The following is an 18167-nucleotide window of genomic DNA, read 5'->3' on the forward strand; positions in this document are numbered from 1 at the left end:
GAAGGACAGTATGTAACTGTGTCCTGTCCACACTGCACAAAGTTTCAGGCTCTGAGCCCCCACAAATGTCACCGACTTGCGACTTGTGCCACAGGCAACAGGAGGTAGCTTTGGCAACACAATGTGGGTACTGGTAAATTATTGGTTACACGAGATACCAATAAATTAATTGTTTCCACTCCATGGTTAAGTATGTGCTACTCTTCCAAATCGAGTGCCGGTACTTGGTTATTACACTTTAATAGCTTGCTTGCCAAACTAACGATATATTACTCCATGTGCTGGCTCCGATCAGAGAAGATGAATTGGCTATTAATTAGAGTTGCGCTGAGAGGGCACAGGGGAGAGACTACTCATAGCCCTGCGATCGGTGTCAACGGGGGCCCCTTTTCTGCCTGGGACAGCCGGGGCAGGACCGGGTCATCGAGGCTAAACATCAAGACGTTCAGCGTTCAGGAGACCTAGGGAAGAGCACCAAACATGGCCACCAGCTTGTCGAGTGAAACGAAAGACAGGACAGTTTAATGTTAATCGGCCACATATGTATTTAATGGTTGTAGGCAGAGGGAACGAGGACGGACCGGAATGCAGGGATGCGTGGGAGGTTGTTTGGCTCCGTGGGCTTCCTTAACAAAAGCCTCACGTCCGAATGACTTTGAATCAGAAAGTTATGGAGGAAATATTTGACGGCTGAGAGATGATTTGTGGGGGAATATTATTGTTTGGCTCACTTTTCCTAGCGCAGCCTTCGAATTAGGCCTTTTATCACAATTAATTAAGCTTGCCTATAGGAGACGTTCCATCTTGAGCTCATCCACACAGGATAAATAAGTCAAAGCAGCAGGATATATGTCCTTTTATTGGCTGACTTGATCTCAGAAGCATCTGTAGTGGGGAGGGGTGGGGAGCTGTCTCTGTGGTGCGACTTTGTGGAGGAGTCTCCACCATCACTCACTCTGAGCGCTTCTTTTATGACTCGTTTTGTTAAAAACCTCTTTTTTTAATGCAAGGTATCAGGAGTTATAGCCCGTCTATGCAAATTAGACAATTTTGACAGTTTGTTATTCATGTCATCGCCTTTTTAAACACTTAAAGGCCATAAATTCCACTGTGACGGGCCGTTCTGAAATTGCCACTAAATATTATTAAATATTTTAACAAGTTCCTTGTAAATATGCCTTAAATGTTTGAACGATGGGCAGGAAGAAAAATGGCCTTGCATCAACTTATTAGAGGCTATAAAACTGGCAGTGATTTATCATGAATGTGGCGTAACTTGGGGCATCTTTTTGCTTATCCAGTTAGCTTGCATTGTCTCGATGTGTACATTAAAACGAGACACATCGTGTTAAAAGCTTTCACTTTTGAAAGTCGTGAAAAGCTGTCAGACGATATTCCTGTAGCCCTTCAACAATTTCAGGGCAATACATGGCAGAAACATTTTAAATGTTTAGAGCAGCTCGTACCCATTTACAGGTTAAAGTATAAAAGTTTGTGTTGGGTGTAACGTGGATGAAAGACCGTTTTGTGTGTTTATGTTGAAAAGATCCTGTTAAAATGACCTGACAATGGGTAGATTTGGCATTGATATACTGTATGCTTGTATCCTGTATGCCTGTGGCTTTGTAGAGAGCTTTCACGCTGATATAATCTTACTTGTATTTTAAGTTACTGCCCTGTCAATAGTTAATGTGTACAGTTAAAAAAGATTACACCCACTGATATTTATAGAAATGCATATGTACATTTATCTATGTAACCTTTATTTAACCAGGAAAAATCCCATTGATATACAATTGTCTGTCTGTCTGTCTGTCTGTCTGTCTGTCTGTCTGTCTGTCGTACATGGCTACAAAGTTCTAATATACTACTTACTGTATAGAAAAAGAAGACTAGGATTTTTGATTAGTACATTGTGAATGCAGGTTATTGTAGTGTTTCCCATATAGCTCATACGGTAGTATTGGCGGTACTGTAGCCTGCATAGATAACATGTGACTAGAACCGAAATCAGCTTAAGAAAAACCCCTGCACAGTGGTTAAGACTTAACAGAAAGAAGTCTGCAGTGGTCAACTGGCATCTTTCAAACCCAGCTTTGTCTCTTCCAGATGTGTAATAATCTCTCTGCAACAGGGCTAGAGATTGGATATGAAGTCACAAATCTATTTGATTATAAAGTCGAGCTACAAAGTCATGGTATAGGCTGTCTAAAAATAGCTGTAGCTCTGACACAATAATGCTGTGGTTTGTGGTGCACCTTTTCGTTTATAAGGGCTTGGGGTTTGACTTCAAATCAAGGGGCATTCAGATACATTTGTGACTGCGTTTTGAAGGATTTATGTTTTTTTTGGCCATTTGCAGATGCTGCCATCAGCCACATTCATACTACTACGACTTTCAGAAATAATCATTCCTTTTCAGAGTAACCTATCATTTTGTGACTCTAAGTGGTTTGGTAATTTATTGGACTTCAGTTCAGAAGTTCAACTGCAAATTCCCTTTCCCTTTAGATACAAAAACATTTAAAGATTTTGTCAGCAAAAATCCTGATAGCACAAGTGCAAAGAGAGCCATCTCAGATGGTTATTATTAGTTATATAAGGGCTGGGAAGAAAGCTACAAAAATACTTCTGAAACATACAATAGCTTCAACTTAGAGGTTGAATGTCGTTCATTATTAAGGGACCAAGAAGTCACGAATTGACTTTGTATTGGTCACTTATTGTTTTTGTGTGTTTTTCTTCTTCTTCTCCTTCTTCTTCCGCCAAAAATATCAGTTCTGGCTGAACTGTGCAGTCTGTTTTCGCGAAACGCGGGAATCTGGTAGAGGGCCTTGCCAAACGGTGACTATGCAAAGCCCATGACCATTGGCCAAAGGGTGGAGCTATATCACTCAATTGAAAATGCAAACTTTGACCACGCATAGCTCATGAACCGTTTGACCGTCTGACTTTTGACCTCTGACCTTTAGATCACCCTCCTTTTTGAATTATATGAAAAAAGTGGAAAAAATGATGTTTTTATGAGCCAATGAAAATTGGCAATATAGCAATTTTTTAAAATGAAACCTTTGAACAGGCTTAACTCATGCCTCATTTTGGCCAAAAGTCATGGGTAGGTACCCTCACAAAAAACATGCAGTAATCCTGGTCACTAAACTGCCTCCCCCTGGCCAGCCAGGGCGCCTGATGGAGGGGAAAGGAACAGGTTGGAATAACGTGTTCCTTCCACGCGCTACGTCCAACCAGGGAAACTCCCCCCTGTCAGGTATAAATGAGCAACTTGGACACTCGGGCATGAAGGAAGCATGAGTTCAAGTCCGTTGCTCTCCCCATGTCCCCCATATATGGGGACTAGGTTAGGTTGTATGTATGTCCCTAGACCAGACAGTGGCCTTGTGGTACGTCCGCCCTGAAACTGGGAGGTCGGGTCAAGCTTTATGGGTATACTGATTTCCTTTTCCAGCAGCACTTGGCACCTGCCCACGGAGCCAAAACTATTAGTAATTGGTGCACTGACCATGGTATTACTGTGCTTAACTGACTAGCCAACTGGCTTGACCTGAACCCCACAGAGAATCTAGGTTGAATTGTCAAGAGGATGGTGTGAGACACTAGATTCAACAATACAACTGAGTTTAAAGCTGCTATCAAAGCAAATCTGGGCTTCCATAACACCTCAACAGTGCCACAGGCTTATCACCTCCATGCCACGCCCCATTGATGAAATAATTTGTTTAAAAGTAGCCCAGATCACGTATTGAGTGCATAAATTAACATACTTTTCAGATGGTCGACATTTCTGTAAATATGCAGCTGGGCCATTCACACTGAGCAGTCAACTGAGGTCGCATTGGGGTCAGGTGCATGCGTGCGTGTGTGCGTGCGTTCAAAAGGATTTGGGGGGCCATTTTGTGTATATTTTCTAATACACATGTTTTGAGATATGTAAAATGGTAATATTCAGTAATTTAGTGACAGTTTAAGTTTGTCTCACTCCCTGTTCCCCCCTCATTACATTCATTGTTGCTCATAAAACATTTCAATGTTGAATCTGAAAAACTAAATCTAACGTACCCCATTTATTATTCTTCTTTTTTTCTTTTTTTCTCTTTTTTTCGGTGCACAGGTGGGTCATGTTGGGCATCACAGTACATTTCGTAATTGTTACAGGTCATTTGTTACATTTCTATCATTAACTTTCATGGTGTAACGGGTCTTACAGTTCCAGGAGAGTAAGGGAACCCATTTATTCTTCTAAGCCCTTACACCTGATTTATACATAGTTGTGTGCCAGTGTCTCACACCAGAAATAGCTGATCTACCAGCTCACACCGCGCTGCGCTGCAACACTTTGTGGGCTTGTAGATCCTCTGTTTTTTTTGGCGCAAGACACAATGTTCGACCAAGGATAAATCATGCTTCAGTGTTTGGTTTTTACAAACCTGTGCGCTTACTGTACCCGTGCTGTCTGTACTCATCATTCTTTCTGGTTAGTGTGACGTGACGCCTGCCATGTCAGCAGCACCGTGCATCTCTTTTCCCCCCTCTCCAGAGCCCTCTGTGAGTTTTCCCTGGGGTTGGCAGAATGCGAGTGCCCCCTTGTCTGACTGGCTGTAACCTTGCCACCAGCTTGTGTGTCTCTGTGCGTGTGTGTGTGTGTGTGTCCTCTCCAACTCTAAAGACTTGAACAATGATGACTCAAGCCACACAGAGTACACCTCAGGGAAAACACACTGGAGAAAGAAAAAAAAAACAAGTGGATTTTTTGACTGCAGTCGGATGTAAGAGGAGGCAAGCGGGCACTGGGCTAAAAGCCTGAGCAGGTCTCTACTCTCTACACCCCCCCCCCCCTCCCAGTACATTAGATTAGACCGTCTCGTGTTCAGGAAGTGCTGAAAGGCACTGCAGATTGTATCTGTGCGAAATGCTGTCCTTAGGTCCAGAGACAGTTGCCAGTCTCAGTCTTTCAAAATACCAAAGTAGTTCACAATTCAGTTAAGGCCAGATATTGTGGCTGCCTCTTTGTGGCTCCCCCCACCCCCCTGTCGGGGGTTCTTATTAGCAGGGTTAAGTATCGGGACGCCTGTGTTGGTATTTCTGCAGTTGCTCATCTGTGTACTGCACATGAATTTCCTTAAATTATTTATTTTCCTGACACCACCATATGGTGCTGCAACATGTTTGTCTTGAGGAATCCTGGAGAAATGCAAGACCCTGATTGGATTATTGCGGTCTATGTACATGCGAGACCCTCTTCAAACAATAGCAAATTTTAGTTTTTTTTAGTTGGTGGGCTATATTGACGCAACTGTGTGCAATATGTTACGAGCAAGTTTTTCTCAGATCATTTCCCAGGTCAGGCAAGATATCGTTGTTGTCGGGCAGAAACCTTGCATCTCCATATTTCATGTTTTTTATTTTTCAGAAATTAATGCTCTTCATTCATGGTTGATTTAGTTGACATTTAGTTGATTTTGTCGTCTGACAGTGTCAGTGTCAGGGAAAAGTAACAAAAACAGCCGATCTACAAGCTCAGACCGCATGGCAACACATCGCGTTGTGAGCTTGTAGATCGGGTATTTATTTTTCAAATCACACGTGATGTCCAATCATATTGTATGTGCACATTCCGTCCTCAAACGGATAGACAGACAGAGCGGCTGCACCGCTCAAAAACAATTTAACAAATTATTAATTAATAATAAATATATAATCCACCACTCCTGAATGGAATGCCTGCTGCTGGGAGTCTGGTGCAACGCACAGGTCCTGGGCCTGGTGAGAGCAGGAGTGACCTGGTGAGACGTAGGAGGGGCCCGGACAGGAGTCAACCCACAGAGCCTAGTCCCTCCACGCGCCAGATTTAGGTTCTCCCAGTCCCGGCAGAGTAGTTCCGGAGCAACGGATTGTGTGGCCTTGCTCATTCCCTGATGGACTAATCGAGGGTAGCTACTGGGACGTAAGTCGGGACTTTCCCTGGATTCCTTGGGTCATGCCGCATCTCCCCATATAGGCCACGCCCATTTGCGTCAGGATCGATTTTCCGCCATTTTGACTTTTCTTCAAAACACTTTTTGCTCTTCCACCTACAGCTTTTGTACAAATCTCACATACATTGGTACACATCCGATTAAAACACCACAGGCAGAATTTTCAAAGTCTGTATCGTTCAGGCCTGTTTCACACAAAATGACACAAATCACAAACGGAATGTCCAATCCACCCCAAATTTCATTCACATGTCGAAGGTGGTTTATTCAACGGAAAGCCCAAAATGCAGTTGAGAAGTTTGAGACAATGACTTAACAGACTAGCACCACTGGTCCGTGTATAGGAGAGCGGCGAGTGAGAAAGAAGCTTTCGGTGGAGGCCTCTGGAAAAATGGGGTCCTGATCTTCTTGGAAATGCCACAATAAATCGCTGTGCCTTCTCCCCCCCCAACGCATGGATGATTAAATGTGCTCCTAAACTGCCCTGATTTGTGGGGGCACCTTGCCGATTTTATTTGCCACTGTTAACATTTTCATTCCTGCATTATGCATGGTGCTGTGGGGCAAGGAAGTGCTGCAAACAAATGGCCTGAGGGATCCGCGTAAACACAGGCTGCCGTTAGAGGGGGAAGACTAACAGTGCAGCACCTCCTCCCTCAGCCTGTCTTGGTTGACAAACTTGACGGTCCTTCCACAGCTTAGCATTAGCTTAAAACAAAACGACGCCGTACAACGGGTGCATTTCAGTGCATTGATAGATACATTATTTAAGGTGCAGCCTACATTGACAGAGAAAATGTCCCTTTCTGTCTATGTCGTACTGTTCCTCGTTTTCCTACAATTCCCATGACTCTTTTCGCAGCCAAAATGCAGCCCAGCACACATAGCATAATATGGTCTATCGCCGCCTTTACATCACCCAGAGTTGCCCTCCGTAATTTTACCACCAAACGGAACACGACTGTGGTTTCAAATCATACATCACAGACAAGGTCAATCCTCATTATGTAAACTAAACGAAAGGGAGCACAGTGAACTCTCAGTATATTTTTTTAGTTAGTAGTAAGTAAGTAGAATAACTCTTTCACCTCCACCTACAAAATTATATAAAAACATTAAAGCTTAAATTTGACAACTGAATAGCTGGTCTCAACACGATCGTCCCTCCGCCTCCGGGTGATGGCTTCGGGACTATCGTATGAAACGCTTTACAAAATGAACTCTGCACTCAAAATACACTTAATTTTATCCATCTTCGCTCTGGAATCAATGTATAGCTAAATTGATTTGCTTTGGAAAAATTACCTAGTTCTAAATGAAAATGTAGTTCCCTTATCACCACGTAATATTTGTGTTCTGCGTGGATGTACTCAAATAACATTTCAGAAAAATATATCTTCTGGTGGATTAATCGCACAAAAGGACCTTTTAGATTACATTAGCACAGTTGGAATGTGCATGTGGGACCAGCGCTCTTTTTTTCCCTTTTTCTTATGGCGGTGCTCAGCAGTACTTTTATTAATCAATTATGAATGGGTGTCTGGGAGAATATTTCTGTGTGATTGGATATAATTCCCCTTCCTACAACATGTATATGCGGCGGTCACTCTTGCTAGTTAGATCTGACAGCCAAAGCACTGTTATGTTGATTCCTCTGTGTTTTGGGATTTTAATTCCTCACTGCAATAATTAGTGACTGATGGAAACCCTAGTGTTTCACGATGGTGAACCAAATGACATGTGCTATCTTTTGAACATGAAACACTCCAGTTGAAACCTGAATGTTTCGCATCAGAGTCCTGTGATTAGCATGGTCTTGATCTTGGATCTTGGCTGTTATTAGTGCATTGCTGCACACATGGCCTGGCTGAGTTGTTGTCAGCTGTCTTTGCACTGGCCCAGAGTCTTGCACTTGGCAGTTTTCCACCCTCTCACCTCCGGCTGACAATGCAAACACATGAAAACGTTGTGTAGCCACTGTACTGCACGGCTCAGTACAGTAAGACCATATTGATGTAAACATCCCCGTGATTTCAGCATCAGCTGACCATCAAAATTATTTCCCATCTCAGCATTGCCATCGTCCTATCTCAAATGTCCATTAATGTCTTCATTGGAGGTCATAATGCAGTGCTTACCTACAATTTTGTCTTTGCCAGGATGGCGTGCGACTTTTCCCCCAGCGCATTTCCACCCCAGAGCCCTGCATGACTTTATTAACAGTAACTAATGCACTAGACATTGGAGAGAAGGCAGATATTGTCTTTTTATGACGTGACCTTTAAGATTACTTTTTTATTTTTTTGATGAATAACTGTTTGCCGAGCTCATCCCTGAATGAATGCTTTAAACCTTGGATAAACAGGTTTCCTTAAGGTTTGCAATTGTAGCTTCCTGACACAAATGGCAAGACAAAACCATCTCATCCTTTTCACTGCCTCACTGAAGCACCGCAATCAGAGAAAATTCAGTTTTAGTGGAATGGAAGCGAGTGCTAAATAGATGGCAAGCAGTTCATTAGGATGCCTTTTAGACCATGTAAAATGACCTTTTCACTTGTAATTGTAGTCTGAGTTCATAGATAGTTGACTGGAACCATGGCTTATAGTGACAAGGATCACTGGAAACAATTAGCATTGCATCTTACCAATCACTCTGAAAGTGATTCTCAGTTGCCACTTGCCTCGCACCTCCTCGCTTGAGTGCCAGTCCGATTTGATTATATGTGACAAATAAGTAAGACAAATAATATTAATACATTACTTGATTGGTGAAATTCAGTGAACCACAACTGGGCGTAATAGGGTTAGGTGATGTGACAAAATGTTCCTATCGGCCACTGTCACCCCTTTAGCTGCTGACTGGCTGCACTTGTACCGTACCCGTACCCCATAATGACTGTAGCTGCATTTTGTCTTAATTAATTAAACAAATTACATATACAACACAATGAACACATGGGCCTACTACTCATTTCCAAATGCTACCACCAAGAGGTTTTCTTTTCCCAGGGACGGACGGACCAGCTGGCCAGACATCTTATACTATACATGCAAGGCCTACAATACCTGCACCACAGGTTGCACATGTACTGTATGTATGTATGGTACAATGTTTCAGTGGGGGCTGCCCCCAGTCTGACATCTCAATAGTCCGACAAATGTTAGATTAGTGTGAGGTTAGGCATAGTTTTTGTGTGTTTAGGGTTAGAAATCTTAATTTTTTTTGGGAGGATCGGGTTAACCTTAGGTTTAGGCTTAGTTATAATGCGTGCCGTCGGACCAATGGTTATTTCGGAATAGTGGACCATCGGAATACTGCCATGGCACCGTTACAGATGAACGATCGCAAAAGCGCATGTTGTGATACGTAGTTGTGAGCTTGTAAATCTGCTATATTTGCAGTTTTTGATAATTTTTTTATTTTATAGTAACATTTAGTACTATTACTATACCGGGTTAGGTTAGGATATGGTTGTGCACGCATCTGCCTGGGTGACGGCGAGCGCTGGTGCTTTGGCATAGGGGGTCACCGTCAGATCAACATATGGAATGAATTCTGCCGGCCCTGTTGAGAACTGTAGTTTTTGCCGGCTGCTGGTCACGGCTGCACTAATAACTTTGGGGCGGGCCTGTCTAGAGTTTGAAGAGGAAGAGGAAGGACATATGGGGAAGGATCAACATATGGAATGTCAGAACAGGTCAGCTCCATATAATGGAGATCTAAGGGATTGAGGTCAGATGTTGCTGGCCACTATTGATGACATCAGGGATCTCCATATATGGGCATTCCCATATATGATCTCCATCCCTGATGATGTCACGAGGCATGACCATTTGGCGGTGTGGGGTGACGGGAAATGTACATTTTCATAGTAAATGCGACTTGCGGTCGCAATATTGACTTGTCCAAAACAGGGATGGCAGTTTGAAAGTTGTATGAAAGGCTCTGCCTTGTACCAGTATATCATCTCTACACAGATGAGGGTCCATTTCTGCACGTGCAGAGTAAAATTAAGCCAGTGCTATGGTTATAAATCAACAGCCTACGTTTTGTCATGGCATTATGCTCTGCCATATTCATCTCGTCACTCAACCAATATGTGGGATTGTTCAGATAGAGGGTGAATTGTGTCCCCGTTTTTTTTAAGACTTGATTGCTCTCATCATGAGAAAGCTACTGCATGGTGTTTTCATAAAGCAATTGTGGTGGAAGAGAGCAAATATTTAAGGTATCTGCAAGTGTGATGCACATCTGTCAAACAGCCCAAGGGTGAAAACCAGCACATAACAAGGCAACAAATGCTGATCTGGGACTTCTCTGCGGCAAAATAAAATATGGCTCAAGTTTTCATTAAGGTGCTATTGATTAGCTTTTCCTGGCAATGAATTATGGACGACATTAAATAAAAAGGAAAATATTTTTATGACTTTGCTCGGGCCATGCCAGAATCCCCCCTTTGCCTCTTGTGTGCTCGCCCTGACAGGCATTTTGTTTTCTCATGAATTCTTGTGGCTTTTGTGAGACCTAGCATCAGTATTTTTGTTTCTTTTCTTTTTTTTTGATGAAAAGAAGATTCCACATGATTACATTTTTATATATTTATTGCATGCGTCATAATTATAGCTGCATGTAGCATATTGCTTATACAGTAACTAGACACAATACAACACTCATTTAGACTAATACAAAAGTTCACACAACTGAAATTAACCCATCAAATGTATAGTGACAGCAATTGGGATGCTTTGATATATTTTTTAGGGAAAAGGTTTGTCGTTCTTAATACAACAGTATTGTTACCATCCCTCACTGAAATCACGGTGCAAGGTTAGGTGAAGGCTTGCAAATTATGTACTATATGTACACTATATGTACTATATATGTAGTAGACATAACACCATAGAGGTCATGGCAATAATTTTAGCATTGGCTTGGAAAAGTCACAGCAGAAGTTTAACGTCACTGCAAAGAAAAGTTCCTTCAGCTCTGTTTTTGTACAGTGATGATGATAGCAATTATGAAATTCATTAGACATTAATCATAACTTAATCAGCCAAATGCCTTTTATTATTGTTTTCTCATTTAAAAAAAAAAAGACACGTCAGAGTCTAAGGTAAGATATTTATCGCCTCATTCTTCCTGTCTTCACACACCCACACAAGCATTCGCGTTTTGCGTTTACGTAGTCTACACGATCTTGGCATTAGTTTTGACTTTACTGTGTGTGATTGGAATGTACTGGCATTGGAAATCACCTCTCTTATTAGAATAATTATATCTTTCTACAGTACATCAGCCTTCAACCAGTCTGTCTTGTTTTTGTGTTTTTGAAGTCATTTTGTCTCCATGCGTACAAAAAATAAGCCTATTTTCTCTGGCTATCATTATGGCAGTTGTATAAGCAGGGGTGTGATTTTGTAATGTTTCGTCTGGTATTACAGTACAATGAGTACATACAGTACACTCTGTAGAGCAATGACATACAAGAGCTGAGGATTTCCATGTCCATGAGTGAAATGTTTGGATATTATGCTATTTTATTTCAAAGTAGGCTGAGCTGGGCAATGGTAGATGTCGAGGCATGACCTCGACCTAGAAATGTGACTCTTTACAGATCCAGTAGCATTTCATGCTCCATGATAGTGTTGCTATTGCCCACTTAGTTGAAATGAGCCCACCACAGCTTTGTTTGTACAGAACCTTTTGGGCCTTTATTCCGAATGACACATTAGTTTCCATAGCATATCTGAAACTGAAATACTCTTTTCATTTTAAAGAAAAAAGCTAAAGGATACCCTGTATGTCCAAAACTTCTTTCACAATGTCTTTTTTTTACAGTAAACTATTCATCAACTGGGCGTTGCCGCATCTGCCTACTCTTATGTACAGTATAGCGTGGGATTGAGACATTCATGGGGAGATATGCATTACAAAAATGCCACAAAGTCAAAAGCAGAACCTACTGTTCTTTTGTAAAGTGCTCAAACTTGTTCCTCAAGGGGAATGGCAAAAAGAAAAAAAGCCAATACATGTGAATTGAGTATGTACTGTAGTACTGTATGTCTCATGTCTGTTAGACCAAAACAGTCTTTACACATTAAAACCAGGAAACCATCTATTTTAACCACTTTAACCATTATTTTATACATATCTATCTACAAGCTATTTAAAAAATAATAATAAATAAATCTTTGAATGTACGTATTATTAAAGCAAACAATTAAAAACTAAAATATTTGCTTCTGGGGGTCCCTGGAACAAGCACCACTGAACACTCAACAGCCTTAGATATTAATGGTTTAAAGAGTGTCCTTAATCTGTATCTAACATGAAGGACATTTTTTCTGCTTTCACAGCATACATCTGGGAGATATTGTGCATCACTGCAGGAAGGATGGACCATTGCTACAGTGTAGGTAGGAGAAAGAATTCCGTCATTTTGAACATGTCTTTCCTTTTTTAGTCTTTTGTCCCTTTACTAAACTCATTCGTATAGCTTATGAAATGACCACATGATGACATTCAATGAATGATTTGGCTGATTTGAAGATGCATTACGTGTTCAATGGGGAATGCTTTAGCTGTGACAGGTATACTTATACAACAACCCCATGGCTGCTTTTCTGTGCTCAGACTGGAGACACTTACTGTAGTGTGCCAGGTGTTTTGCCCAAGATTTTTCCACAAGACAAATGGAAACGTGCCATACCCCCTCAAACCTCCCATTAATACGTCTTATAAGCCTCCCACCACCAGCAAGCCCCAAAAGCGAAATTTTATTACAGAATCTTGTCTTTGTCAAGCGAGCATAGCTTCCAGTTTACGTTTTCAAGTAATTACAGCGTTGTGCACACCAGAATGGCACAAATTAGCACTTTGGGGGAAGTATCACTTGGCTGGGTGCCCATCATTTCGTGTATGGCCTGGACACGACAGATGCACTTACAGTAACAGTACACATGCTTGTAAAAAGCTGCCAAAGTGTGAGTCAACATCACAAAACATTGTGTCTTTCCTGTTCAAATGTGATGACCTGACTGACATTAATACTACTTAAAAACAAGAAAGACGGGTTAACCAATCACATGTTATTTTATTTTTGAGCGGTGCCTAACTGCTCCAATGGCTGGCCGTGTGTGTATGTCTGTATGTATGTCTGTCTGTTTGGGGTAGGGTACGACCTATTGACCCCTGCAGCTGATTGGGGTCACACACTGTTCAGCAGCCTAAAGGGCCATTCACACTGAGCAGTACAAGTATAACTGCAGCCAGCCAGCAGTGTTGTTGAGCAGCCTGCACTGCTCAGGTGCGATCGTTTGTTATGCATCACAGGTGAGCTTGCAGACATTTTTCTGTACAGCAGCTCAAAGCAACAGACAACTAAAACCTTTAAACACAAACGTCACCAGGATCAATGATATGGTCAATGACAATGACAACGGTATAATAACATAGCAGCGGGTAGGCTACTCGAGGCCAGTCAACTGTCTTCCGTGTTTTGGTACGATGATGCACGATGCCGCCAACCCCCATCCCAGCCATGCCGGTCCGCCAACATTTTATGAACTGTCAGCCGGTCCGTTGTAATAGAAAGACATGGGAACCCCTGTTTTAGGGTGTTTGGGTATTGTCAAATATACCTTATTGCTTTTTTTTTTGCAGTTTTACACACACACATAAATGAACAAACGTGTTTGTTGCTGGGCAGCAGGACAATGTGCTCATTGGACTCTCTGTCTGTACACGTGTACTCTAATGTGAGAGGAATCATCAGAAAGGTTTGATGTGGGTTTTTTCTATCAGAGGATGCCATGAAAGGGGGGGTTGTGGCCGCACACCCTGACAGCTGAAGCCTATGGTAGGAACTGTAGGATGGAGAGCAACGATTAAAGCCAGTTCCTCCTTATTACATGTGGAATTTCCTCCCAGCTGATTGAAGTATCAGCATATTGCTGCCATATTCCCTCCCACAAGAGCCCAGAGTTTTAATAATTTGCAGAATGAAGGGGGGCAGATGAGAGGCCATCAGCGACACATGCGTTCGAGTTTTCAATCTGTGAAGCTTTGCCATTCACTAACTTTGCCAAGACAAAGAGAAAAAGAGCTGTTTATAGGCCTTACCAGATAAAAATCTAGGTGAAAGCAAGCAACTAAAAACATACAAGATATACACTGTAATCAAGTACAGTATTCATCCAGAAATCGAATCAATACTTGTCAAGGAATATTATATAGACCACGCTTTGTTTATAATATGATCATGTGGAGGAAAAATAAGTAATAAGTAATCTCATGCCATTTAGCTGTTCCATGCGAAGTTAATGTAATCGTCTAATGTTTAGTGTAACGCATCAATCATGTAAAAATCTATTGTTGCATTAGCCTTGAAAGAACAATAATAATAAAAATGCTATAATGGTTTTCGCTTCCTTTCCATAAATCATGCTGCATTGGGGACAGGGGTGGGGCCATCTTAACTTGCAGAGTATGCCTTTTCTACCCATCCCAGTAGTTGAAAGGATGCTGAATATTGATATCATATTGAACAATAACCGTGTGGATGCAGTTTGGCCATTTCCAACCTGAAGTGTTCTTTGAAATACTGTGTGACACAGGGAGTAGTTGCTTCCAGCTGAAGTTGACCCAACACCTTCTACAATGACATAAAGCAGTTTTCTGTTCGATAGCCACTCAACATGACACAGTAAATCAACAGTAAATGCATAAAAACGATGTTGAGTAGGAGATTTACTGTAACATCGAAAACCCTTTTAAACAAATATTAAAATAAGGCCCAAATCAGTCGGAATGTCATTTAAGAGGTCATCGCACTTCAGTTTAGAGCTGGGTGCTGAAAGATGACAGGCTGAAGGAATTTACATTGGTATTAACATTTGATTGATGAGACGACACACTTGACTCACACGTTACCGTTGAGTGTGTATCTGTGATGTGTAAGCTACATGCAAAATGGAGACCATGATAGGAGCATGATATGCTTTCCAGTATGTTTGTATTCATATTTATATCCAAAATAATAATTAAGCAAATTCCTTGTCCACTGTAATACCGTTATACAAATAGCAGTGGAGTCCATACACGTATACAGATACATACAAATGAATAATATACATTTGTATATTCCACACATATGTGTGGAAGAGTCAAGCTCTCGGCTTTGGAAAGAGCGAGTGTTGTTCTGACATGTGGTTTCAACCTGGGTCCTTTTGTGAGGGCTTTTTAGAACAGCGCTCCGAGTACCGCCTGAAGAGGCTTCTCTATTTCACAGAGAGAATACGCTCTTCCCAGGAAGTGGGTGGAGAAGATAATACTCCAAAAGAGGAAGGGGGGGAAAAAAATAACTGGAATTAATAAAGCTTTTTAGTTGGCATAATCACTCATTTTGAACCTAAACTGAACAGAGCAACAAAACAAATCATTTTTGGGGAAAGAATACATGTATTTTAATGCCCTCAAGCAAAACTAATTAAAGACGACACCTCATTTACATAAATAAGCATTATAATTTGCATGCAGGCACAAGGGAATAGAGTCAGAAAAGAAAGCAATATTTTGCAGTCTGCTAATTTCATTTTATTTAGGATTTTAGGCTTAATAAAGATTCATTTTGGAGGGGAAAGGAAAATAATCAAAGGGAGCAATTTGAACTATCTCTAAAGATGCAGCAGCCTTCTATTCAAAGGGCCTTTTCCGAGTCACCAGATGACTCTTAATTTGGAGTGGCGCTTCCTGGCCCAGTTCCAACACCAACTCCTTGAAAGGTAAAAAATTTTAGAGCCCAATTTATTAGTATGCAGTTCTGGCATCGGGTAGAGAATTAATGGCGGTGACTGATAATGACTGTAATCGTGGCACAAATGGGGTGTTGAAATAGCAAACAACGGGCACAAGGCATGTAATGGGGATTTTATTAATTACCCAAGGTCCCTAGCATGAGCAGCCTCCAGGATTTACTGTGGCCATGCCAGCCGGTCGAGGAAGGGTCGCCCAGTCTACTCCGAGAATGAAGGGGTCACTCCAGAGACTGCATTGCGGGGCGACGTCAAGTATTGTGGCATACTACTGCACTTGGTCTAAAATGACCATATGATATTCTTAGGACCTAGAAACGGGATGCTAATGCAGAAAAAGTAAAGGCTAGAATTTAGTATTTTGTATTTATAATTGTGTTTTACTATATTGTGTGTGTTTTTGTGCATGGGAAACTTAAACCACTTTTTTATACATGATCTTCAAATAAAGGTGATAAACATGGCAATAGCAAAATAGGGGCCGGAGATATTTCTGTTTGTTGAAGAAACAAAGGAAAAGTCAGTTGCCTGTAGTGAAATGAGCCGCTACAATCCCTTTGTTCAACCTTTGGAAAATAAATCCACATACTGTATGTTTCTGTGTCAGGTAGGATAGCCTATTCACACATCAACTCATCAACAAGAAAGGATTGATTAAAAGTCTTGTTTATTACCCACTGCTTCCTTAATGGACGCTAGACTTTCAAAATGGAAGAAACAATTAGAGTTTTACTGCTTTGTGGGCACTACTGATTTATATAAATCACTGCACGGGTGTAAATTTTCCATTAAAAGACAGAACCACTCCTAGCATGCATAATCAACATGTCCACACTCGGTACATATGCTACTCTTGCACAGTCTTCTTAAATTGGCGATGATAAATAAAGCGATGATGATACAGCCAGCTTGAGGGAATTTCTAAACTGTTTGTTTGCATTATTATCACTACTAATTGTACATATCATGTTTTGGCCATGAAAAGTTATTTTACCACAGCAAATTAAGATTCCTCCGAGAAATTATGCTTGAACTATTAATATTGAAATGGGTTGAATTAATTTGAATTTCTTGACAGTAAAGAGAGTAAAAGGACTACACACATTTTATTTGAAAGTGCTTAGACACGCACCACACACACACACACACACACACACACACACACACACACACACACACACACACACACACACACACACACACACACACAGAGAGCAGCTGGGTTTTATTTCACAGCATAAAACCAACAAAGTTTTGGAGCCTTTGAAATCATTAATAGATAAAAGTGTAAGCGAAACTATGACATCTGGAGACTGAAGTTTGATCACATCTGAACTAAGTTTAGCAACCAGTTCTCTACTGAGTAGAGCAGTATGGACTAATATTGTTGCGACTGTAGGTCGCATTTACTATGAAAACCTGCATCTCATGTTAGTCTCCATATCTCCATATATGGTTGCCAATCCATCACGCCTCGTGACTTCATGGAGACCCATAGATCTCCACATACTGTATGGATCTGATCTCGTGACATCATGGAGACCCTTAGATCTCCATATATACTTGTCACACCTCGTGACATGTTCCATATATCAATCATCAAACCCTCTACACTCAAGACACGCTATATTTGGCCATGAACCCTGCCCATACCTGTTTTTCTTTGTGCATTTTTTGGTCAAAGTTGATCCCATGCTAAAGCGACAGCACTCGCCCAGCAGTCTGCCGTCACCCATGGTGGATGCGTGCACCAAAACAAAGGTCCATATTATGGGCATTCCCAGCCGATGCCCTAATACAATCCCTGTTATGCCCATACAAAATGGGCATAACAGGGTTAACAAGTCACACTTGTAAAAGGAACCATGTTGGTACAACACATGGATCTCCATATGTGGAGCTGACTATCACCAGTAAGACGCGCAAACGCGGGAAGCGAACGCAGCTCGTACATATTTGGGTTTTTTTAAGTTATTTTTTTAAGTTAAGTTATTTTTAAGTTAAGTTTTTAACTTAGCCATAACCATATAAGGAGTCCCCAAAGCAGCTATACGTCCAAATATGGAGTGTGTTGCATCAATCACAAACAAATCACTCAGCTCCATATATGGGCACAAAGGGGACACACACACACACAGACATGATCTGCTAGGTCTCATAGTAAGTGCTCACTGAGTTCGCAATCACTGCGTTCGCAATCACCTGGATCTCCATATATGAAGATCACGACAGTGACCTCATCAAACCCTGCATGATTTGACATACTAGATCTGCATATATGGAGCCAGCCAGCAGCTCTACATCTTGACCTCACTGAAACCAGATTCATAGTTTAACTCCTGCTTCTCAACTGTGCCGT

The 18167-nt window shown here is 41.4% G+C and overlaps 1 protein-coding gene across 2 annotated transcripts in view; it reads left to right on the top strand.

Moving 5' to 3' along the window:
- casz1 (castor zinc finger 1) overlaps nucleotides 1–18167 on the top strand; it is a 203046-nt gene that overhangs the window by 15851 nt on the left and 169028 nt on the right. Inside the window, exon 3 of one of the 2 annotated variants that reach the window (XM_080764839.1) lies at nucleotides 12353–12408. The gene's annotated coding sequence lies outside the window, so the exon portion shown is untranslated. Of the gene's footprint in view, nucleotides 1–12352; nucleotides 12413–18167 lie in introns of those variants that run through there. The other variant, XM_080764840.1, reaches the window with a different exon arrangement.

Source organism: Protomyctophum bolini (genome assembly GCF_963924005.1).
Source record: "Protomyctophum bolini genome assembly, chromosome: 5".
Taxonomy (NCBI): domain Eukaryota; kingdom Metazoa; phylum Chordata; class Actinopteri; order Myctophiformes; family Myctophidae; genus Protomyctophum; species Protomyctophum bolini.